General features: G+C 43.1%; 1 protein-coding gene across 1 annotated transcript in view; it reads right to left on the bottom strand.

Moving 5' to 3' along the window:
• The window catches only part of LOC115463388 (tight junction protein ZO-2-like), a 143,094-nt gene extending 118,945 nt beyond the window's left edge, over positions 1–24,149 (bottom strand). Inside the window, exon 1 of the mRNA XM_030193846.1 lies at positions 23,953–24,149. The gene's annotated coding sequence lies outside the window, so the exon portion shown is untranslated. The remainder of the gene's footprint in view (positions 1–23,952) is intronic.
• Positions 24,150–24,821: the final 672 nt, after the last annotated feature.

Below are 24,821 nucleotides of genomic sequence, written 5' to 3'. Positions count from 1 at the left end.
GCTTCGTAATGCAAGGTTCCACATTAGGAGTCACCGACCAGGAAAGGGATCAAGGTGTCATCGTTGATGATACGTTGAAACTCTCTGCTCAGTGTACAGCAGCAGCTAAGAAAGCAAATAGAATGTTAGAAATTATTAGGAAAGGAATGGAAAGCAAAAACAAGAATGTTATAATGCGTTTGTAGTGCTCCATGGTGTGATTGCACCTCGAATACTGTGTGCAATTCTGGTCACTGCATCTCAAAAAAATATATAGCGGGATTAGAAAAGGTACAGAGAAGGGCGACAAAAATGATAAAGGGGATGGGATGACTTCCCTATGAGGAAAGGCTAAAGTGGCTAGACCTCTTCAGTTTGGAGAAAAGACAGCTGAGGGGAAATATGATAGAGGTGTATAAAATACTGAATGGAGTGGAATGGGTAGACGTGAATCACTTGTTTACTCTTTCCAAAAAATACTAGGACTATGGGGCTACTAAGTAGTAAATGTAAGGACTAGGGGGCACACAATTAAGCTATTGAGTAGTAAATTTAAAAGAAATTGGAGAACAACTTTCTTCACTCAATGAGTTATTAAACTCTGGAATTCATTGCCAGAGAATGAGGTACAAGCAGTTAGCATAGCAGGGTTTAAAAAAGGTTTGAATAATTTCCTAAAAGAGAAGTCCAAAAGTCATTATTAATATGGACTTGGGAAAATCCACTGCTTATTTTTAGGATAAGCAGCATAAAATCCGTTTTATTGTTCTAGGATCTTGCCAGGTACTTGTGAGTTGGATTGGCCACTGTTGAAAACAGGATACTGGGCTTGATGGACCTTCAGTCTGTCTCAGAATGGCAACGTTTATGTTCATATATATATTTAAGATTTTCTAACTAACTTCCCACAATCCCATTTAATATCAATATCTCTATGATCTACATACTCATTTCCCCTTTTTAACAGTGCCAAGTTTTGAAAATTCAACAAGTACAGAACAGCTTACTCTATTGTGAAGGTTACTGTGATATGGTATGAGGGAGGACGGATACACTACAGATGATTACAGGAAAAGAACAAGCACATTAAGTACAGTTCACAAGGTCAGTTATCTTCTGCATATTCAAGCTAATTCTCTTGTTTGCATATGGATGGGGATGAGAGTGAGGATGGGAGGGTGCAAAGAGGATGTTTCATATCGTGGTAGAGAGCTGTTTACCCTCCAAAGCATCTTTCAATTTACAAAGGTCTAAAGTTTCTTAAGCATGGAAACTGAAGGTAAACTAATAATATTAAGTAGAAATTAAAAAAAAAAAAACCTGATTTGTTATTAACAATGTACACAATGCCAGAGCACAGAGCCAGGAAGGAGAGTCCTGTATATTGTGTACAGGACTGAGTTTGTGGATGTGACTCAGACAATCCAGGCCTTGGGAGTGGCAGAGTAGCCTAGTGGTTAGTGCAGTGGACTTTGATCCTGGGGAACTGAGTTCAATTCCCACTGCAGCTCCCTGTGACTCTGGGCAAGCCCCTGGTACAAAATAAGTACCTGAATATATGTAAACCGCTTTGAATGTAGTTGCAAAAACCTCAGAAAGGCAGTATATCAAGTCCCATTTCCCTTTCCCTTCCTACACAATAACTTGAGGTAGGTTCCAAACACTCTCCCCTCACCCTACATTTTGTTTTGTAAAATGTAAATAAGTGGTTAAATATATTGTTACTCAACAAAATGAATTAACCTGTAAAGAAAGGTGTTCAAAATTTTTTCTGTGGGTCTTCTGTCCTGTGGCAGCAGTGCATAAGTACTGGGAAAGACCAAAGGTCCATCAAGCCCAGCATCCTGTTTCCAACAGTGGCCAATTCAGGTCACAAATACCTGGCAAGATCCCAAAAAAGTACTAAACATTCTATACTGCTTATCCCAGAAATAGTGGATTTCCCCCAAGTCCAGTTAATAATGGTCTATGGACTTTTTCTTTAGGAAGCAGTCCAAAATGGATGAGCACAGAATTCAGTCCCTCCTGGCCCCCCTCCACTCTGCTCTCTGAATTCTGCCTCTTCCCCTACCCTCAAACACAGAATATTAAATACCCGAGCTGGTGGGGATCCCCAAACTGCATCAGCTGAAGATTTCCTCCTTCTCGAGCAGCCAGTGCTCTTCCACACAGCAGATGGCAGCACTTGACTTGAGCTGACGCCGCTGACAGTAGTCCGTACGTGCTCAGTGCCTCCGCCTGGTGAAAACGGAGCATGTGCAGAGGGGCCGGTGTGTGGTGCCAGCTGCCATTTGGAAGAGAATTGGCTGCCTGAGAAGGAGGAAATCTTTAGGCTTTGGGGATTCCCACCAGCCACAGCAAGAGTGCCACAATTTTGGGTGGGCCCGAGTCCAAAAGGTCCACCTGTAGCTACTGAGGCAATGGATCCCACACCACCAAGATCTCCTCTCCTACACTTGCTCCTACAACCAAGGGTCGCATCAGGGCTGCCCCTCCACAACTCTCTCCATCAAGCTGGGATTCTCAGCTTCCTTGTGGCATAGACAGAGGTAACCACAGATCTGGGGAAAAATAAACTTCCAGCCCAGGAAGAACCGGCAACCCTCCTTCCGCCGCCAAACTCTCCAACAAGCCACCCGGAGCAAATGCTGCTACCTTAGCACAATGAATATTGGGCCAGAAATCAAGGTGTCAAGGATACCGATGGCAGCTGCTGCACTCCCTTCCTCTTCTTACCCATAGGCGGAAAATGTACAAGGAATATTTTAGTAGGTAGCTGTGGCATCTCGGAGCTCAACACTGCATGTCAGCCATCTTGGAACTCCACCCCCCAATGATGGCACTATATGTTAAAAAGAGAGGATTGAGTTAAACAGAATAAAAATTCTGTAGGAAACAAGATTGCAACATTGAATCCATAAGAATAGAAATTCCACATCTGAAGGGAAACAGAATTAGTGCTGGGTGTATACTACTGTCCACTTGGCCAGAGTGAACAAAGGCATTATGATATTTTTTGTTGTATTCTCTATTCATTTCCTAATAATTTTAACATTCTGTTTGCTTTTTTGGCTGCCTTCACAGACTGAGCAGAAGATTTCAAGGTAATGTCCTTGATGACACCTAGATTTGTTTCTGGATGGTGACTGACTCCTAATGTGGAACCTAACACCATGTAGCTATAATCTAGGTTATTCTTTCCCACTGTTACAAACTACAGGATCTATTACCTTCAAAACACATCTTCCCTATTCCTTATTTAGATGTCAAGGCAAGATACAGTGATGTGCAAAAGACTGGAATAGGTTGTTTGCAATGTGGAGGTTCAGTACTGTTGGCATTCATTTCCTCTGTGCCTATTTCATGCAGCAAGGTAAACAGACTGCCTCTGGCCGATGCTACCAGAGCCACAGGAAGTGACATCAGAGAGGTGGGTCATGACAGTGGAAAGGCCCTGGTGGCACTAGTCAGAGGCAATTTGTTTACCTCACTGCCTCTGCTGGCTGCTCACTGAGGTTTTCAAGGGCCTTGGGGGGGGGGGGGGGGAAAGGGACTACTGAATCTGTGAGGGGGCAGAGAGAGGAGGAGAAATGCCAAGACATGAGGGAATGCAACAGCAGGCGGCCCTGGACATTTTTCCAGGCTCGCTCAATGGTAGCTACGCCCCTGGTGGTAGCCACATTTAGATTTTGATAGGTCAGCCTTGCACCATCCTGGCATTGATTGATCAATTTTACAAGATGATAGTGAACAGTATGACAGGACAGACCTAAAAAAACACAAGGACATCCTGGACACTACTCACTGAATCTGCTCGCAACTCTCTCTCAAATGCACACTGGAAAGCCACCCTCTCTAAGTGGAAATGAGTGCCTACTCTCCTCCCCAGGGAGGGGCACCCAAGAGCACACCCCTTTGACTGCCTCCTATTGCTCCCAGGAGTTATGGCCCCCTTCCTGATCCCCAAACTTTCCTCTGGTCACAACACTCTCAAAACTCAAATCCCCTATTTTATACTTATGCCCCGTTCCGAAGATAAACTCAATAGCGAACTGGGTCTAATAAGGAAGGAAAGAATGAGAAAAAGAAAAATGGTCCAGATAAATCGAATAAACTACTTGAAAATATACATGACACACATACTTAACCGGAGAACAATTTTGGATTTTTGAATTGGGTACATTGAATCCAAATGGACTTAATGACTGTATTGAATGGAATATGATCATTTGAAAAAAAAAATTGTAAATTTTGTTAATTTTCTCTATCAATTGTTTTATTTTTTTTATTCTGCTAATTTTTTCATTATGCTAATTATTCTACTACTTTGAGGTGGAGTCTGAGTGTGACATCATTTCCTGCTGGGGAACATTTTAAAAGTCTTAGCTGATTAGGAGCAGAGCACCAATTGAAGAGGCACACTTTTCCTTCAGCTTTATGTTGCCAAATCATCTTTTGAGTTCCTGAGGAAGTCAATACGAAACCCTGCAGAGTCGAACTTGCTATGGTTGATTGTGAAATTAGAAGAACGTAATGCATAACAGTGTGGGAGCACTGAAAACCTGGGATTACTTTACACAAGGAGAAGCGGTGATGAACCACTTGATGGGACTTGATGTAGGCACCTTGGATGGGAACCTGCCCTTAAACGGATCACCGGTCTATAAGCTAAGTGCCTAAGTTGGTTATATTGACTTACATTGAAAAAGTGCCATGGAAATACAGCACTACTACTACTATTTAGCATTTCTATAGCGCTACAAGGCGTACGCAGCGCTGCACAAACTTAGAAGAAAGACAGTCCCTGCTCAAAGAGCTTACAATCTAATAGACAAAAAATAAAGTAAGCAAATAAAATCAATTAATGTGTACAGGAAGGAGAGGAGGGTAGGTGGAGGCGAGTGGTTACAAGTGATTACGAGTCAAAAGCAATGTTAAAGAGGTGGGCTTTCAGTCTAGATTTAAAGGTGGCCAAGGATGGGGCAAGACGTAGGGGCTCAGGAAGTTTATTCCAGGCGTAGGGTGCAGCGAGACAGAAGGCGCGAAGTCTGGAGTTGGCAGTAGTGGAGAAGGGAACAGATAGTGGAGGAGTGGCCTAGTGGTTAGGGTGGTGGACTTTGGTCCTGGGGAACTGAGGAACTGAGTTCGATTCCCGGCACAGGCAGCTCCTTGTGACTCTGGGCAAGTCACTTAACCCTCCATTGCCTGCCGCATTGAGCCTGCCATGAGTGGGAAAGCGCGGGGTACAAATGTAATTAAAAAAATAAGAAGGATTTATGTTACAGTGAACTAATCTAAAGAATAAAACAACAATAGGAGAGATATTCTCTATACAATATAGGATGTTTGTTTAGGTGCTAGACATTGGACAGGGTGAATGAGAGAATTGATCCAGATGTTTTAAATATTTAATAGTGGCATATATTTATATTAAAATAAGAGCACAAGAGGGTTTTTGCTCACAAATATAACAAAAATAAAAAAATCTGTGGAGAAGTTCTATGATCAAGAAACTTGTCCACCCTTAGAGGCGTAAATCACTTCGGTGTAGTCTCGCTTGGGTGAGTTTATACTCTTGAGATCTCTCCACCATTATACAAAATATTTTCATAAGTAATGCCACACTGGGAAAAGACCAAGGGTCCATCGAGCCCAGCATCCTGTCCACGACGGCGGCCAATCCAGGCCAAGGGCACCTGGCAAGCTTCCCAAACGTACAAACATTCTATATATGTTATTCCTGGAATTGTGGATTTTTCCCAAGTCCATTTAGTAGTATATTTTCAAGTAGTTTATTCGATTTATCTGGATCATTTTTCTTTTCCTCTTTCTTTCTTTCCTTCCTTATTAGACTGTTAGACTCTGGTTCGCTATTGAGTTTAGTTTTTATTTACCAGAGGTTGTTTTTTGGGATCGATTTTATTTGAAGAGCTGGTTTACCATTCCGAAGATAGGCAGTTCCCTCCTTCATAGATGTGTTACTATTGCCTTTGAAAGCTAATGAAAAATGCATTAAGCTAATCCAATAAAAAAGTAATCAACTTATTTTCTTTTCTATGTTTTATTTCTACCTTTAAAAGTGGACTAACACGGCTACCAACACCATTACTACCTCTAAACCTTCCCAGGCCTGGAAAATTCCCTCTTCTACAAATAGGACACTGAAAATACACTGAAGGAGCCTAAGGCATCTCTATGTACTGCAGTGTTTTAAACACCACCACACACCGATTTGCAGTCCGATTGCATGTAGTGTGAAGTGTTTAGAATTACAGCAAAACAATACTGATGAAGGCTTCTAAGTGTAGTCAGATAATACAAAACACTAGAATTCTGCTTAACACTGCTGAATCCATGAAGGGCTGATGGAACACAGTACTAGAATTTCTCTACAATAAACTCCAGGCACAGCAAGAGAAACCTGCACGCACATGTGCCCCCCCGCTAAAACAGACCGAGCACCTGAGGGTCATCCCCCTCCCCCAGAGGGAGCTCACCCTCCACCAAGGGCTCTGAAAGAAGAGACCCCATAGAGCTGCTGCCCAACTGCAGCAAAACAAAACGAAGACTCCACTTGTTATCCGCTGCAAACTCCTGGGAGCTGGCGGGGAAAATCCAGTCCCCTGTCCTGCAGGAAATGCTAGGGCCGCTGGAGAAGGGACTACTTGCACCAACCCAAAGTCTGGCAGAGCAAGAGAACAAGCCCAGAAGGGTAGGCTCTGACACAAGGGGGCCCACCCCCGAAGAGATCCCCACTGCTACAGATGCCTGCACAGGCCCTCGCGCCAGCAGAGAACAAAATGGCTGCCATTCTCGCCTCCCTCTGAGGTGAAGCGCCGAGAAGCTGCACTAGGGACCAGAGCTGCAAGAAACACATTGCTGCGACTGAGGGCGCTCTGTATGCGTGAGCGCCGACTCAACCCCTCCACTCGGGAACTGGACTGCACACTGTGCAGCAGCCCGAGGAGGAACCCCGCCTGCTGCAAGACGGGCAGCTCCTCGCACTCCCAGCGGGGGCTGCCATGAACGGATTGTCGCAGCACAGGAAAGCTTGTCTTTCGTGCGCTTTTTTTTTTTACCGGTGCGCAGCACAACTCAACCGTAAAGCTCTTTTTTTTTTTTTGTGAGCACAGACACAAATCATTCCCAAGGATGTCCTGAGGCCCAAAGTACAGCAGAAAACACACTACCCGGGGTTCATGCTCCCAGAGGACACAGCCACCCCCGTCATGGCAGGGAACAGCAGCTCTGGCCCACCAAACTCACTGCGCTGCCTGCACTGTTCCTTATCGTCTGAAGCAGACTGGTTGCTGAGCAGGCTCCCATAAGGACGCAGAACACTCCAGGGAGGAAAGCAAGACAGGGACCCAGCACCACCAGGTATGTCTGCCCACTATCAGGAGCAAGGCCTCAGAACCAGAGACAGAGGAAGTCTGTCCATCCACCTGCTGGAGACAAAAGATACTGAGGAGCTGAGCTGCTAGCAGGGAGCTATGTAGTGGTGCTCAGTTCTGTATTCTCTATCTCCACCTGCTGGTCGATGGACATAAACTACCCACTTGTCCTGGAATAGTGGGAATGAACATAATGGAAAAACAAATTTAAAATATTTGTGCGTGGGCATCTTATCCTTCTGCATTAAGCTAATTTTACATGGACCTTGAAGTCCCATCTATACTAAAATCTTTTTTTTTTTTTAATCACCCAAAACAAATTGCAGATGCTATGATTAATATAGTGGTGATCCTAGGTCAGCTGCCACCCGGGGTGGATCGCCGCTGCGCACCCCTCACCCCCAGGTGCAGCGGCATCCGTCCCCCCAGGGTGCAGCACGACACACACACCCCCGGCGCAATGACACCCCCCTCCTCGGCCCATCAAGCCCCCACCCCCGGGTGTATTCTTGGCTGCTGGAGGGTGCAGAGAGCAGCCACGCGCCTGTCAGCTCCACTGGCTCCCTGCTCCCTCTGCCCCGGAACAGGAAGTAACCTGTTTCGGAGCAGAGGGAGCAGGGAACCAGCGGAACCGACAGGCGCGCGGCTGCTCTCTGCACTCTCCAGCAGTGTGCACCCGGGGCGGACCGCCCTCACGCCCTTGCTACACCACTGGATTAAGCACCTGTAAAGTTCTAAAAGCCCCCCCCCCCCCCCCAGGCCTCCATTTGAGAGTGTGGTGCCCAATTTAAGTCGACAAAAATGTTAAACTTTTGCCCTGCCTGGTGTATTGAAAAGATATCACTAGGGGCTGTACACAGAAACACAGAAGACCTGGCAGTCAGTGCTGCATCAGCATCTCGTAGAAATCCTAGATTTGACTAAGCTCCTGGGAGAGACAAAGAGCACTGAATACCTCCCCCTCATCACACTTAAGCCAAGTTTCAGTCATGAAAAGACAAATCTACATTTCTTCTTATCTATAATCACAACAAATGGTTCTTCTGATCTGCTGACTTTTAAACCTCCCTATACAGCAGGTACCCTTTTCCCCTGTTTCAAGCAAACCTCTAACTTCTCAAGCTTCCTCTTACCATATAAAGGTTGTTCACAACTCTGTCCCATAACTAGAGAATAAGAATAAGTAACTCACTTAATCCCTACCCCCACTATCAGTGATCTACTTCATCCAAAATAATACTCTGCATGAGTACACACACACCCCCTCCAACTTCTAACAAGCAAAAATTTCCTCCACCTCTCCAGCACTTCCTTCCAAAGTCACCTGGATTTCAACAAATTTCCAGTCTTCCATTTTTTGTTATTACTGATGTTAAACTTTAACCTTTCTTTTAAATGCATTTACTTCCAGTTTAGTATAAATTTTTACTTCATTGCTTTTTACACTGGACGCATTAAAAAAATGTTCAATTAATATCTTAAAACACAGTTTTATTACATGAGGCTTTATTAAAGCGTGTCAGACCTTATAGAAAGTAACTGGTTAGTTTTTAACTTTATGCACTGGCTAACCACAAGTTCATTTTTGTGTGTTTGCTCAGAGGCGAGGCTTTCATTCCTGCTAAGTTCCTGTTGTTTTTTTTTTACTCCCAGAAAAAGAATGTTTCACACCCTGTTGACCAGCTTCCGGTATTGTATATGTGATCCTGGCTGGCAAATAGTTTAATTTCTGTGCTGGAACTTGTCCACTTGCCTTATTCGAAAACTTTCCCAACTCCTGCTGCTGATTTCAGACCTGTGCTACATGATTAAGTTTTGTCAGCAGTTGTCTACTGTAATTCTGTTTTCCTTAGTTTACTGGCTGCACTGTTCAAAGCGTTTTGATTTGAACAGAATGCAACTACTCATTATTTAACCAGGTTTCTGTTTTGGTTTTTTTTTTCAGATCAATATGTTTTATTGAATATCGGTAAGTTGTTACATGAACAGTAATAGTGACAATGGCAAAAACAATAAGGGGCCCTTTTACTAAGCCACGGTAAAAAGTGTCCTGCGGGGTCATGTAGGCGCGTGGATTGGGCACGCGCCTGACCAGTTTTTACTGCATAGCAGGATGTACATGTTCTATTACGTATTGTGTTGACATTGTAAATAGTATACCATGCCACACTTTGTCTTGTTTTTGAATATTTTTACTGCTGTAATTGTCTATTGCTCATGCTTGATCTATTCTTACTGTACACCGCGCCTTGAGTGAATTCTTTCAAAAAGGCGGTAAATAAATCCTAATAAATAAAATCTACAAAAAAAAAATGGCTTTTTTTTTTTTTAATGGAACAGGAAAATGGCCTGCGGTAAAAACGAAACCAGTGTGAACCCAAAACCGGCCTGAGCCCTTAACGCGGTAAAGGCTCATGCGCTACACATGTAGTGACCGGTCGGCGCACGCCAAGTGCCGATTACTGCCGGATCTAGTGCGAGTTGTCTAGCGCTGGTCCACTGGTACCTCTCCTCGCCTTTTCCCTTCTCCTCCTTCTGCCTACCTTTTTCTCTCCACTCTTTGGCATGAATGGCCTTGCTGTCCCTATTAAGGACTGGCCTGTGCACCACTCTGCTCTGCTTGCCAGAGCAGTGGTATAGAGAATTTTAATGAACTATAAAATTGTGATTCAGATATATATAATGAATATGTATTTCAACAGGGCAAAGTACTGAATTCTCAAAGTGGTCCCAGGTCTTCTCGTAAGAGATTAAACCGTGATTTCTTTCTGCAGCTGTTTGTATTTAGATGTACTACAAACAGTATTCCAACATATATTATGGTCTACAGAAGAGGTGTCTTTCCATCTACATAATATTGTCTCGATAGCCAAGTATAATAATATCCGTAACAATTTTACCTTATCACTTATGCTATTAGACAAACCTGTGGCAGCCAGTATTATAATACTGTATGTTAAAGTCTCATCAATATTCTAAAGAGAGCTAATGGTAATTCATACTTGCTACCGAAAGATTCTCAGTTGTGCACATAGGAATATCAAAATGTGAGAGAGAGTGCCAGTTTGAGTGTTACAAGACCAGCATTTACCACACTCATTGATCTTGAACTTAGATAATTTATAGGTTGTCCATGCTCTAGTGCCCATGTTGCTCTATGCATATGAAAATACATGGATTGTGCGATAGCCGCTGAACATAATGCTTTAAAAGATGATCAAAGTTGATCCCATTGATTGTTGGTCAATTTTTTGTTCAAATCTATTTCCCAGGTACCTTCAGTGCCAATAAGTCTCCGATATTTAAACAGCTAGAGTATTTTATATCAGCTGCTCCTTTATTTGTAGACTAGTAAAAAAGGCCCGTTTCTGAGAAATGAAACGGGCGCTAGCAAGGTTTTCCTCAGAGTGTGTATGTTTGAGAGAGTGTGCACCCCAGGTGACCTTGTTAATCACCCAGGGCAACCACTGCACGTGCCAAACCGGATATCTATGCCACCTCAAGTTTCCGGCTGGAGGCTTCAATTAGAACGCTGGAAGTGCCTTTTATATATAGAGATATCCATTTAATGTAAGACGTAGTTCCAAAACCTGGTCCTGGAGCCATCCCAGCCAGTCAGGTTTTCAGAATATCCACAATGAATATTCATGAAATAGATTTTCATACAGTGGTGGCAGTGCATGCAAATCTCTCTCATGAATATTCATTGTGGATATCCTGAAAACCTGACTGGCTAGGGTGCCTCTAGGACCAGGTTTGGGAAACACTGATGTAAGAAATTATATTTGGAGTAGAGTTAGACAATGATGCCACTTTAGTAGACATGGAGAAACAGTGAATTAGATGAATCCATTTATATAAGTGATTTGAAGATAACCCACAACATTTTTGAAGTTTGTCAAATGTAACCCAAGAGCCTCTCTCTTTCCATTGGCTTACAGTCCATATACCAGCCTTTTGCCAGTCTTTCCAGTGTATAGTTGTATTGTATTGTACAATTTATATTCCTCCTTTAACCTTATGAAAGGTGGATTACAAATAAAAGAAAACTTCACATTCGAAGGAATTTACAACAGCCTTCCTTATCAAAAGCCAAATAAAATTTATATTCTTTGATTTTAAAAGTAAGTATGTTTTGAGTGCCTTTTGAAATAGAAGATGAGATGAAATCTGACGACTCTGGTAGGGAATATTATTCCAGATTTTGACATTTTGATATATAAAATATCACTCCCAAATAGACTTTTGACTTATCTTTTTCTGCCTTGAATTTTAAAATTAATATTATGCCATATTGGCATTTATTCAGTTTGAGATCACTTGAATTGCACACATTCTTCAATCTCTTTAACAGATTGTGTGACACCTTTCAGTATAGGATTGTCCATATTCTAGTCTGTAAAGGAAGAGAAAGGAATGTATCGCAATCGGTAATTATTCCATCTTTCAGATTCTTAACAAAGCCAACACTGGAAGGCTGTTACCAACAGCGTACTTTCTTTCATTAGAAAAGTGACATAATACTCATAAAAACTGGAGACATTAACACCACCATGTTCTTTCCTAACTTTCAAGGTTTGTTTGTTTTTTTAGTGGCAATAAGCGGTGGTTTATTCTTCCAGAAAAATGCAGCTAGACATTTCTCAATGTTATTATAAACATGCTGATCTTAAGTGTAAAACAGTGGATAATACCGTCTTCCACACATTTTGGGGGGGTGTGGTGATACGGCGATTCTGGCGCCAGATTACAGACTACCTATCATTAATTCTCTCCTGTAGAGTGGCAGAGTCTCTGCTTCAGTTAGTGTTGGATTGCCCGGGGGATCTGCTTTATGGAGAAGCTGATACAGGAGCCAACAAGAGGAGGAACAATTCTAGACCTAGTCCTTAGTGGAGCGCATGATCCAGTGCAGGAGGTAATGGTGATGAGGCTGCTTGATAACAGTGATCATAATATGATCAGATTTGATATCGGCTTTGGAATAAATACACATGCGTTAGCATTAACTTTCAAAAGGGAGACTATGATAAAATGAGAACGGTGGGGAAAAAAAACTTAAAGGAGCAGATGTGAAGGTCAAACATTTACATTAGGCATGGATGCTGTTTAAAAATACCATCCTGGAAGCCCAGGTCAAATATATTCCGTGTATAATAAAAGGAGGAAGGAAGACCAAACAACAGCTGGCATGGTTAAAAAATGAGGTGAAGGAAGCTATTAGAACTAAAAGAAAATGCTTCAGAAAATGAAAGAAGGATCAGACTGAAAATAATAAGAAGCAGCATAAGGAAAGACAAGTAAAATACAAAGCGCTGATAAGGAAGGCAAAGAGGGATTTTGAAAAAAAAGACTGCACTGGAGGCAAAAACACATAGTAAAAATTAAAAGCAAGAAGCCGGCAAAAGAATCAGTTGGACCGCTAGATGACCGAGGTGTAAAAGGGGCACTCGGACAAGACAAAGCCATAGCGGAGAGATTAAATTAATTCTTTACTTCAGTCTTCACTAAGGAAGATTTGGGAGAGATACCAGTGCCAGGAAAGATATTCAAAGCTGATGAGTCAGAGAAACTGAATGAAATCTCATGTAATGGGGCAATTTGACAAACTGAAGAGTAGCAAATCACCTGGACTGGATGGTATTCATCCCAGAGTACTGATAGAATTGAAAAATGAACTTGCAGCACTATTGTTAGTAATGTGCAATTTATCTTTAAAATCAAGCATGGTACCGGAAGATTGGAGGGTGGCCAATGTAACACTGATTTTTAAAAAAGGTTCCAGAGGTGATCCGGGAAATTATAGACTGGTGAGCCTGACATCGGTGCCAGGCAAAATGGTAGAGACTATTATACAGAACAAAATTGCAGAGCATATTCAAAAGCATGGATTAATGAGACAAAGCCAACATGGATTTAGAGAAGGGAAATCTTAACTCACCAATCTATTACATTTCTTTGAAGGGGTGAACAAACATGTGGATAAAGGTGAGCTGGTTGATATTATGTATTTGTAGTTTCAAATGGAGTTTTACAAAGTACCTCATGAAAGACTCCAAAGGAAATTGGAGAGTAATGGGTTGGGATACGAGGTAGTGTACCATTGTGGATTAAAATCTGGTTAAAAACATAGAAAACAGAGAGTAGGGTTAAATGGTCAGTATTCTCAATGGAGAAGGGTAGACAGTGGGGTTCCTCAGGGGTCTGTGCTGGGACTGTTGCTTTTTAACATATTTATAAATGATCTAGAGATGGGAGTAACTAGTGAGGTAATTAAATTTGCTGATGACACAAAGTTATTCAAAGTTTGTTAAATCACAAGAGGATTGCGAAAAACTAGAAGAGGACATTACGAGATTGGGAGACTGGGCATCCAAATGGCAGATGATGTTTAATGTGAGCAAGTGCAAAGTGATGCATGTGGGAAAGAGCAACCCGAACTACAGCAAAGTAATGCAAGACTCCACGTTAGGAGTCACCAACAAGGAAAAGGATCTAGAAGTCACTGTTGATACATTGAAACCCTCTGCTCAGTGTGCGGCGGCGGCTAAGAAAGTAAATAGAATGTTAGGTATTATTAGGAAAGGAATGGAAAACAAAAATGAGGATGTTAGAATGCCTTTGTATAGCTCCATGGTGCAACTGCACCTCGAATATTGTGTGCAGTTTTGGCTACTGCATCTCAACAAAGATATGGCGGAATTAGAAAAGGTACAGAGAAGGGCGATGAAAATGATAGAGGGGATGGGACAACTTCCCTATGAGGAAGGCTAAAGTGGCTAGGGCTCTACAGCTTGGAGAAGAGACGGCTGAGGGGAGATATGATAGAGGTCTAAAAATAATGAGTGGAATGGATAGACGTGAATCACAGGTTTACTAGTTCCAAAAATACTAGGACTAGGGGGGCATGCAATATAAATTTAAAATGAATCGTTTAAAATATTTCTTCACTCAACATGTAATTAAACTCTGGAATTCATTGCCAGAGAATGTAGTAAAAGCAGTTAGCTTAGCAAGGTTTAAAAAAGGTTTGGATAGCTTCTTAAAAGAAAAGTCCATAAGCCATTATTAAAACGGACTTGAGGAAAATCCACTGCTTATTTCTAGGATAAGCAGCATAAAATGTATGGTACTGTTTTGGGATCTTGCCAGGTACTTGTGACCTAGATTGGCCACAGTTGGAAACAGGATTCTGGGCTTGATGGACCTTCGGTCTGTTTCAGTATGTACAATTCTACATGAAATTTGAAAGTGGTTTCAAAAGAAAAATGGCACATATACAATTGCCAAGAAGCATATGCTATTTCTCAGAAATGCAGTATGCATGCCACATTTGTGAACCTGTCCACACCTTAGTACATCAAGGTCTTTGAAAGCTGCTCGCACTTCACTATTTCCACTATCACAAGGACTGTTCACAAGGGAGAATTGCCCTATTGGAATGTCAGGGATACCCAATTGGTCGATTGGGAGGATCACATGACACAGAGGCTGTTAGCAGGACAAACTGCACGCTACCCAAAACCACCATGGCCCAACCATATGCTGTCATTTACCTTGCTACCTACTCCCAGATCTTACACAGAAATCACAAGGCTTAAGACTGTGCAAATTATGAGACCCCAGAACTGAAACTCATAATTAAAAAAAAAAAAAAAGATATAGAAGCAGTTGAGGTAGATTTTTAGCTATAGAAGCGTGCCAACTTGTTTATAATTAAGGAAAAATCTAGTAGCCCTGTCTTCCGCTTTGAAATGAGCACCAAAGTCATAGGTTAGCATTAAAGAGAGCTATTTTATGTTTAAATCTGTTTTATTGGCAATAAAGTCAGGATATATTATTCTTGATATCTATACAAACGCCTTGATACATAAACAGTCCTCCAACTTTCTCATAATCGTCAATTATTTTCTTTTCCCCCCCTCCCCCCCTATTTATTACATGTGATGGGATTTGTTAACAACCTTGCTTTGTCAATGCTACTATGAAAATTGCAGTACCAAAGGTGAATAAACAGACATCTTTCATAACCTTACCAACAGGGTAACATTTGACTTCTTTATACATTAATTCTTCCCATATTTTACAGTATTAAGAGAGCTATTTTAAAGTTACTACAGTATCAGTATAAAGCACAATTAATAGGCACAGGATGACTCAGTTTAGACTGAGCTTAGCTGTGCCCTGTGAGACTTGCCCACTGGCTAAAGTTACCAGATTTTTAGTTTGCAAATCTGGAACACCCAGACAGGGCAGGGCAGCCCCCAGGGCAACTTTCCACCATAAAAATGATAAATCTACTAATCCTTTCTATCTTAGAAGTACGTTCTTTAAGCTGCTTTACACAAAAAGGTTTAACTGGCAGTTCCAGAAGCGAGCCCTTTGGCGTGTGTAAATGTTTAGAATACACCAATGCTTACCCACAAAAGTGCCAGCAGGGCACCTAAGCACTATTCTGCAACAGCGAATTTAGGGGTCCTTTTACCAAGCTTCGGTAAAAAGAGCCCTGTGGTAGCAGCAGGAGCCATTTTGCGGCGCACTAGCGCCCTTTTTACCACAGCAGGTAAAAAGCCCCTAAAAAAATGACATGGCCATGCGGTAAGATTATTCTTACCGCATGGCCATGCGGGGGGGGGGGGGGTGAGCACTTACCACCACCCATTGAGGTGGCAATAAAGGCTCCCATGGTAATCCGGCAGTATCCAGGCAGCACCAATTACCGTTGGGTTAGCAGCATGCTAGAAATTATGGATTTTATTTTCCATAGCGCCAAAAATGGTGCGCACACGATGCAAAACTACCGCTGCTGGCCGCATTGGGCCAACAGTAATTCCAGGTTGCCACATGGCAACCCTTTAATAAAAGGGCCCCTTAGTGTGTAAATGCAAGGGGGTGATTACATGGGCTGAGGCTCACACTTATGCACATGACTTACCAAATATTGTAAGTTATGTGCATCCTTGCTGCCTTTACACAGCTGCAGGTACCCCAGGTCTATGGCTATTGCAGCTGTAGGTGTGTAAATGTTAGGCGTGACCTTTAGGATCCAGTACAAAAGTCTTAGGCTGGCCGATGCCCTGCACAGAAGAGAATTATGTAATGAAAAAGCCAAAATCAGCTGACAAAATCCAGTTAGAACACAAGAACATAAGCGCTGCCATAATGGGACAGACCAAAGGTCGATCAAGCCCAGTATCTTGTTTCCAACAGTGGCCAATCCAGGTTACAAGTACCTGGCAAGATCCCAGAACAGTAAAACATTTCCAGTAGCTGTGCTTTAGGTCTTTGTGCTTGGAAACAGGTTTTGGCATGCTGTTTTGTTTTTAAATATAAATCCTGAACCAGCCAAGTTCCTCTCAAATGCCATTGTGCAGAGACTGCACATGTACTAACTTCTCTTGGAAGATGCAAAGAGACTAATAGAAGTGGCCTCTTGTAAGCTGCATGTGGCTCTGTGGAAATAAAGCTCTAACTCTTGGAATCCTCCCTGTGGCAACAGAGTTAGCATCCTCTCCACATGTCTGGCTGCCCTCAAGCCCCATTGAGGGCAGCCACACACGCAACAAAGATGGCAACTCCGCTGCCGCATATCTCAGGCTGCATGGGACCTGAGGAGGAGCAGTGGGAGCCATTCTGCCACTGTGTCTAATTACTATGAGTATGTTCAAATGCATTGACTCAGTGACTCAGCACAGGAAAACTAGTGGTCTCCAGCATGGGGAAACAGGGAGACATGCATGAAAAGGGGAGACAGCTTAAGTGTGAGTTCTGGGAGAGGCAGTGGGGATGCTGGGGTTTGAGGGGAGTAAGAGACAGAGGAAAGGATGCCGAGGAAGGGGAAGGAGGAGGGTAAGGTGGCTATTCAGTCTTTTTATCTAAAAACTGGTCCTTTTATTATTAAAGAAATATTATCAATATAAAGTGTATAAGTCCAAAAACAAGAGGAACAATTTTTTGCATATAAAACTTCCCAAGTCAACACCCTCCCTCCCGTTGCACAAAAGACCTGTTCAGACAAACTAGAAAGACCAAACATTAGCTCAAGGTCTTGGTTCTTATGACCTCAAGCCTAAGAAGGCCCCCCATCCCTCTCCATCCCATAGCATTAACCCAACCCATTACCCTCCTAACCCTATTAGCTATGCAAGGATGTCGGTCCTAGTCTGGAATTGATTAAGAACCCGACTGGTCCTCCTTTTAATAACAGGATCAGTAAGAGATAAAAAGGCTGAACAGTCACCATACCCCCCCCCCCCCCCTCACTTGGCCTCCTCTCCTCTGCCTCTTACTCCCCTCAGTTGTTCAACATGTAACATTTGAACCGCATTCCAAGACATTTTAGGCAGACAAGTTATCAGACAAAAAAAGGATACCCAACCTTCAATGTCCCTGGCTTAGATTGGTTTTATTGTTCAGAATCTCTCACTCTCCTTGCTCTCTGGTCTCATCTGTTTTTCTCTCTGGTGTCTTCCTCCTTTTTTTTTTTTTTCCAGTTTCAGCTCTGTCTCTTCCTTCACCAGTGGCTATTTCAGAACTTTGCCTTTCTTTGTTTCAGTCCCATTTACTCGATACTCTCCTCTTTTCCAGTCCTTCTCCTTCTCTCTCTCCAGCATTTTATTCCTAGATTTCCTCTCTTTCTCCAATGGTATCCTCTTATTCCTCAATGCAGGTCGGGGGAGGGGGGGAGTGTGTGCATCTTCAATGCTCTCTTCCCCATGGCCCACAATCAGCTACTATTCAACACCAGAAGGCAGTTAAGAAAAATAGCAAAACCTCACTGTCCCTGAGCTCAATGAGTCATCTGGTGTTGGTGTTCCTGCCTTGACCTTGATTACAGTCTAGTCCTGCTTTCCTTGCACTGTGCCTAAAGAACCAAAGGGATGGGGTCTAGGACATCTTTTGTTTCCTCTTGGGTCGGTGCTTTTAAAGACTCTTCTTGGAAGTCTACTAGTCCTGTTCCTTTGGAGGTTCCTCCATTTTCTGCGACTCCCTGCCCAGGACCAAGAGGAGGAGGCCTTTGAGGATTGGGTACTGTCACGGCTTCCGCCGTAATTCGCACCCAAACTTACTTCCTGACACTGTGAAGGGTGTCGAGGTTGATCCCACACTGCTCTCCAGCACTCCTCTGGGTGGCAGTTCCCCAGCGGCATGGTGCTGCCTGATGCTGGTCCTGCTGAATGCTCTCTTTTGTGGCTCCAGTGGTGGGAATTGTTGGGGGACACCTCCTTGTGATGTTGTCAGTGGTGCTGTTCATAAGGCTATCCCGGACTCTGCTGGGGGCCTTTGCAACGAGGTCTCCAGCCTTGCTCCGATTCCAGCCTTGCCTAGCTTCCTGACCTTGCCTTCATAGAAGCCAACTCTGTGGGTGCTTGAGCACCCCCAATATTGAACAAACTCCTTCACTGTGTCCAGGGAAGGATAATTTTCATTGAGTTTAGCACCCCTAATAATTTTGAAAAATTGGCTCCTACACTTGCCTTGGACCTTGCCTCAGACACAGTTTTGCCCTGCCTTGTCTCCAAGTTCTTGCCAAGCTCCAGCCCTGCCTTGTCTACTTGTTCCTTCCAAGCTCCAGCCCTGCTTCATCTCCGTGTTCTTACCAAGCTCCAGCCTTGCCCTCAGACTTTGCCTTGCCCAGGACTCTTGAACCTACCCGTTTAGCTGTCTTGCCTAGTCCTTGCTTTCCTTCCGGCCTTGCTTTGTCTCTAGTGTCTTATCCCAGCCTTGTCTATCTTCCTTGTTGCCTTGTCCAGTCCCATCTGGATCCGGTTGTTACCTTGCCCATCTGAATCCAGTTCTAGCCTAGTTCCTTGTCTTGCCTTGTCCTGTCTGGGGTCCAGTTCTCTCCCTGCTGCCTTGCTTTCCTTGCCCTGTCTGGATCCAATCCTTTTGCCTTGTCTCATCTAGTTATAGCCTTGCTCCGTCTTGTGTAGTTTTGTTCTGTCCAGATCCAGTTCTTGCCCTGCCTTGCTTTGCCTTATCTGAATCCAGTTCTAGCCTTGTTTCTTTGTCTTACCTTGTTCCTGTCTGGGTTCAGTTCTAGCCATGTTGCCTTGCTTACCTTGCCTCATCTGAATCCAGTTCCTGTCTTGTCTGTCTTGCCTTGTCTAGCTGTGCCTAGCCTTGTCCTGCTTAGTCTAGTCCTGCCTTGGTTCCTGCTCTGACTCCTGTCCTGTGCCAGCAGTTCAGGCTGCGGTCCAAGGGCTCATCGTCCCTGTGGTCGTGACACTAGCTCCATGTCAACTGTTTTTGCACTTACCCCCAGATTCTATGTATCATGCCTAGAGATCCGTGTTGACACCTAAGCATATTCTGTAACTATGTGCATAACTTGATTGGTTTAACAAGATAATCTGAATTGATAGCACAACCAATAATGAGCAATAATCGGCAATAATTAGAATTTACATGCACAAATCCCTAAGAATATTCTGTAGCGTATGCACCTAAATTCTAATGTGTGCAGTTCAAAAGGGGCATGGCTATGGGTGGGGAAATGGGAATTCTGTGGATGTTCCAAAATTTCCGTGCATAGTTATAGAATATGGCCCACTTTGTGTAAATTTACGCGCAAAGATTTTATGCCACATTTTCATTACTAAAGGGATGAGTGTAGTTTTAGGTGCTGGAATATGAACTAAGCGTATTCTATATACCACACCTAAATCTAGGCACAGCTTATAGAATATGCTTAGGTGGAAGTGTTTACTGTGCAGATTTTTTAGGCACCATATATAGAATCTGGCCCTTACTGTTGATTATATAATTAGAACGTTTTGAAATGGAAACAGTCTTTATAGCCAGCACGGCTCATATTTATAGGATAGAAAAGTTTAGAACTGGAATGAAGGTTTAAAAGTACATTTATTATAAACACAAAGTATGTGTAGGAACTAGAGCACGTGAAAGATCACACAAAAATGGATCTGGGATTTTATTTTATGACCAATGAACAAAACATGCAGCCTAATCTGCTGAGATATCTTAATGTCAATCTCTGCAAAAGTTCTGAGGTTTTTTTTTCTCCTATCCAGCCATATATAGACCATAATGCAACTGCAATTTCAGACTGATTCTGGGCAAACCTCAAAAAACAACCACCTCACCTCTCCCCTTCCAGTCCAGCATCTCCGCCTCTCTTTCTGCTTTCCGCTTCTGGTCCAGTATTTCTATCTCTGTGTGTTCCCCCCTTCCTGTTGGACTCAGGTCTTTTTTTTTTTTTTTTTTTTAAGAAGCACACCATGGAGTCTAAGCTCAAACAGACTGCCAGTCTCTGCCGTGTCCCACCCCAACAGGAAATGTATATCAGAGAGGGGTGGGACCTGGCAATAACTGGCAGAGTGCTTGAACCAAGGAGATTTAATTACAGAAGAGGGCAGGAGGGTTCTTGGCCCATTATGTGGCCTGAAGCCAATACGCAGAGCTTGTTGCCATATCCAATTACATTGTTTTGGGTGTACCAAGATGGCAGTAGCTGCATTGCGGAAAATTAAAACCTCCTTGGGTAAAGTTGCTTCAGCCTTTTGACATCACACTGGCTCCAGTTAATCAAACCTCCTTGGCTTGAACAAAGGCTTTTATTTATGTATTTATTTATACCACAGCTTACATACTGCTCTGTCTTATATTGTAGGTGGTTCACAGCATATCACATCCTTAAATGTAAACATAAAATATCCAACATACAGACATAACATTACATATCACCTAAAAGAACATTCTAAAAGGACATACTGATAAATAAATCTTTTCCTCCTCCAAAAAACAAAAAAGATCACAAACTCCAAAAATCACTGAACCTATTAATAATCTACCTATTAATGTTGACAATGGATCCAACAGGAAGCCACCAAAGGTTTGAGAGGTGGGGGTGACCTGGGGGAGAGAGGCAGACACTGGACTACATGTGGGGAGGTGGAAAGGAGACAGGCATTCTGTTCTGCAGCATTGCAGTATGACATCTCTATCCCGTAACTGGAATTGGGGATATGGATCTGAAATTGGAGACAATCCCTGAAAACTGGGAACATGTGGTAAGCCTTACTCCTGGCACCCACACACCCCATCTGGTTTGCCACTACATATGAGAGGAGACAATGAGCCAGAAGCAATTTTTTGCATTCCATGCGGCTACAGCACCAGCACAGCCTGCAGCCACAGATACAAAACTGCAAGAGATTTTTACACATGGATGAGGGGTTGAGGAGAGCAAAACTGTGACCATAATAGGTGCACTAATTTTATTCCAAAAGAGCATGACAATGTAAACCTTTTAGGAAAAAAAAATGCAGAGACAACTGAACTAAGGGGGCTAGGGCTTTTCAGTTTGGAGAAGAGACGGCTGAGGGGAGACATGATAGAGCCATGTAAAATAATGCGTGGAGTGGAACAGGTGGACGTAAAGCGTCTGATCACGCTTTCCAAAAATACTAGGACTAGGGGGCATGCGATGAAACTACAGTGTAGTAAATTTAAAACAAATCAGAGAAACCTTTTCTTCACCCAACGCATAATTAAACTCTGGAATTTGTTGCCGGAGAACGTGGTGAAGGCGGTTAGCTTGGCAGGGTTTAAAAAGGGGTTAGCAGGTTTCCTAAAGGACAAGTCCATAAACCACTACTAAATGGACTTGGGAAAAATCCACAATTCCAGGAATAACATGTATAGAATGTTTGTACGTTTGGGAAGCTCGCCAGGTGCCCTTGGCCTGGATTGGCCGCTGTCGTCGACAGGATGCTGGGCTCGAGGGACCCTTGGTCTTTTCCCAGTGTGGCATTAATTATGTACTACCTCCTCAAACCTTGCTTTTAAAACTCTACAACTTTACTGCAAATTTGTCCTTTTGCAAGTTGTCTTCCAAGTTTGTCAATAAACGCTGAAAGTCCCCTGGGATTTCACTTTTTCCCCACTGTTCTAGAGCATTCCTCCTCATCAAAGGAAAGATTTCAGCAGCACCATTCATTCTTGCAAGCCTACACTAATAGTGCCTGTGATGTACTTACTCCCCCCCCCCCCCCCCATACCACAGCCATGAAAATTCACACCCCAGGCCTGACCAATCCTACTTGCTTACTGAAAAGCTCTCCACATTCACAGTCATGCTTCGACTCAGGATTTGAAGCGCTTGCCTTAAGAAACTATATGCTCAGACTTGTCTCCAAAAATATGCAACAAAACAAGCTGTATTGCAACATGTTGCCCTAAGCACAACGTGATCAAAATGTTGGCCCAGGGATGTAGAAAGGAGAAGATAAATGTAACAAATACATTAATAAATTGAGGTGGGAAAAACAAATGTAACAAACAAATAATAAAATAACATACAGTTTGCAAAGTAGGGAATGGTAGCTACACATGTCTTATAGCGCGGAAACTGAATCCAGGTTCCAAATTAGCAGGAAGCAACTAACATGCATATTAACAAGAACTATTTTACATGCTCATCTTCCAATGTGGTATATATCATTCAGTGTAAGAAATGTAACAAAGGATGCTATATTGGAGAAACAGGCCAGATGCTTAAGACAAGATTCAATCTGCACAGACATCACATGAAAATAGCCGGTGCCAGTCAAGCCCCCACCCCTGTGGGCCAACACTTCACAAGACCAGAACACTGCACCAGTGATTTCACAGTAAGAATACTGAAAGGTAATTTTAAAACAATACAGGAACGTAAGACCTTTGAAATAAGAATGATTGAATATTTTGACACCCAACAAACAGGACTTAATAAGGATCTGGGTTTTCTAACTCATTATAAAACATAAAGCTGTATTTCTCTGTTTATTACCCTCCTCTCACCTACCAACACCCATTCTGTTAGAATATCAATTAAATGCTTTGATGTCCCCATGCATACCCCCACCCTCCCACTCTGTCGGACTGTCAAAGTAATGCTTTGATGTTTCTCTCATATATACTATCTGCTACCACATTTGCTTATTTTCGATCTGAGCAAGGGCAACCTTCGAAAACTAATCAAGAAATGTATTTAGTTATGTCCAATAAAAAAGGTATCATCTTATTTTCTTTTCCATGTTTTATTTTGTTTGATTTCTGTTGATAACAAGAACTTAAAAATTAGTGTATGTGTAGTGCAAAGCACAGGCGCCAAAGTGAGTGAGGGTGGTGTCAAACACCATAAAGCTGCCCCACCCCACCCCCGATACAATGAAAGAGCTAGCTCAGTATTAGGGGAGATCACTCAGCCCCCCCCCCCCCCCCCCCCCCCGGAGCTGGCCTGTGTTTCTTTTCCACAACAAGGGACCTTGGGCTCTCTGAAGGTAACACCTTAGCGACCCTTGCCGGCAAAAGGGCAGCACTGTGGGGCTCAGACTCACAAGACCCTTCCTTCCTCCCTCATCTGGCCTTAAATGCGTGGAAAGAAAGAGATCAGTGCTAAAAAGCTCGATAAAGACGGCGATCAACTCAGGGTTCCAAGTTATTTACATTGTTTTTAAAACATTTACCATATAGGCGAGAGGTTTGGGGAGGTTTTGCCCAGAGAGAAAAGGGACTAAAGAAGATACGAGGAAGTCACTCAGAACTACAGAGAACGCGCCACTCTTGTGCTCACCTTCAGCTGCCAGATCTCTCTTTCTCTGATGCCAAAGAAGTAACTAGTCCATACACGATAGTAGAAAAATATATTTATTACAAATAAAAAAAGAATCCCGACCCTAGGCAGCAGCCCTTTTCCTTGCGTGCTGGGAGGGGAGGAGTCCGGGCGGGCCGATCAGTCTCCTCCTGCCGCAGGTGTGACCCTGGGAAAAAAAAGTCAGGAAGTACCAGGCCCAGCCGGGATCAAAGCGATGCAATGCAACGTGGGACTGGGAGCGACATGGCCACCGACAAAGCGAAACCAGGAAGGGCGTGGAGGCTTTGGGTGCTGTAACTTTTGTTTAGGACGTGCCTAGTTCCCCCTCGGGTAGAGCAGGTAGCAGCAGCTGACCTTTTACGCACGAATTAGTTCTGGTTTCTACCTATTTCCCCCCTGACTCCGATTTCTTCAGGGCAAATTTAAAATGTTGGTGGTGCCCATAGGTGAGGCTGGGGAGCAGATTTTCTCTCCAGAGATCATAAAGCGTAGCAAGTGGAATTGGGCTCCTGTTTAACACCTTCAAAATGTAGCGTCCTAATCCGGGTTTGCACACTTGCAAAGATAAATCTATTCCCCCCTGAAAGTAGTGTGTGTTGTTTGTTTTTAATACTTTTTTTTTTACCTTGTTTTCAGGAGACTGGAATTTTGACAGATTTAGGCTACCACGTCCTGTGTTTAGTCTTTAACGCGGAGAACCAGATCATGATTTTAAACAAGCTGCAAATGCACCCTTAGAGGCATATTTTCAAAGCACTTAGCCTTCCAAAGTTCCATAGAAACCTATGGAACTTTGGAAGGCTAAGTGCTTTGAAAATATGTCTCTTAGTGTGACATTGATGTGTTTT

The sequence above is a fragment of the Microcaecilia unicolor genome, chromosome 2 (assembly GCF_901765095.1).
Source record: "Microcaecilia unicolor chromosome 2, aMicUni1.1, whole genome shotgun sequence".
In the NCBI taxonomy this organism is placed as follows: domain Eukaryota; kingdom Metazoa; phylum Chordata; class Amphibia; order Gymnophiona; family Siphonopidae; genus Microcaecilia; species Microcaecilia unicolor.
This window is presented reverse-complemented; position numbering and strand designations above follow the sequence as displayed.